The 1,236-nt window shown below is 46.5% G+C and overlaps 1 pseudogene; it reads left to right on the top strand.

Moving 5' to 3' along the window:
* Positions 1–434: 434 nt before the first annotated feature.
* Positions 435–1,236, top strand: part of LOC122143874 — a 6,747-nt pseudogene continuing 5,945 nt past the window's right edge.

The following is a 1,236-nucleotide window of genomic DNA, read 5'->3' as shown; positions in this document are numbered from 1 at the left end:
GACACATGATAGGTATTAAAGAGAAGTGGTGGTTGAGCCTCTCTCTATGAGCAGTGTTTATTTTTGTCTCATGCACTTCAAATGCGCTATGGCAAGAACCTAACTGAGAAGCTGAAATGACAGAATATGTCGGCCAGGTATTCCACGGACATCGCGACGTGCTCCGAATTTGATTAAGCCTGCGATTCGCAATTCAGGTCCTGCATTTTGGCTTTCAGTATGAGTCGTGGTCACTTGTGCATAAGAGGGCTTTCAGCAAACGCAGATGGTAAATGCCCTATATTGGCAGTTAGACGATTACATATTGAGACTCTAGGCACTTGAAAGTCAATATAAAATGGAGTGCTAGCCTATTAGAGAGGTGTAGATTACCCAGAGAAACACCATTTACCTTCTTCTCAATGTAATCATGGAATTCCATCTTGTGGTGAAAGATGGAAAGACTGGCAGGTTTGCCGAACGCATCTGTTCTGCGCCAAGGTTTATCGCAACTTTGGACCACCGGTCCATCGCTCAATGCTTATCGAGTTTAGGCTGATCTTTGCAATACATATAACAACAAGATGACGATACAGACATTAAGGATCACGCTCGCATCTACTAACATCATTGCCTAACCAACCTTTCGTGGGAAAAGCTACGGGGGGTTCTTGCCAAAAGGACTTTGATGGAGGACGGGCCAAGAGAGCGCTCACATTCTTGCAATTTCGGCCCGAGACAGAGGAGTCTCGCCAGCTAATGCCTGACTGTGCACAAAACGGCATGTTTTCGCAACTCATCAAGGCCGCTCCGAAAAAAAAGCTTGCACAAAGCAGCTTCGAGTCAAGTCTTCGGCAACAGCAGAGGTTAGGACTTCCAGGGTTGCCACTCGCCTTTATCAAGGACACGTTCAGACACCATGGACTTTGGCTACAGGAGGACTCCAGAACTTGATGTACAATCTGACTCATGGGCAAGGCCTGAAACCGCTCCTAAGTATTACAGATAGCTCTTCTACATGGAATGGCATCCTACAATCTGTCCTGATTTCGAACTGAAGACTCAACTACGCACGAAGCTGAGAAGAGAGTTTACCTGCTCTGGCCACACGCCTGTTCAAGCGCTAGAAAGTCATCCAACGAGAGTTCAAAGTCAAGTGCAACTATGCCCTTTCAGGCCTAACCATAATCAGTTTGTGCGTTCAGTGCCAATGTTTGAACAATGCAAGATCAGGGTGACACGCGATGTGCTGAACGG

This window comes from Cyprinus carpio, unplaced genomic scaffold (genome assembly GCF_018340385.1).
Source record: "Cyprinus carpio isolate SPL01 unplaced genomic scaffold, ASM1834038v1 S000006522, whole genome shotgun sequence".
Classification (NCBI taxonomy): Eukaryota; Metazoa; Chordata; class Actinopteri; order Cypriniformes; family Cyprinidae; genus Cyprinus; species Cyprinus carpio.
This window is presented reverse-complemented; position numbering and strand designations above follow the sequence as displayed.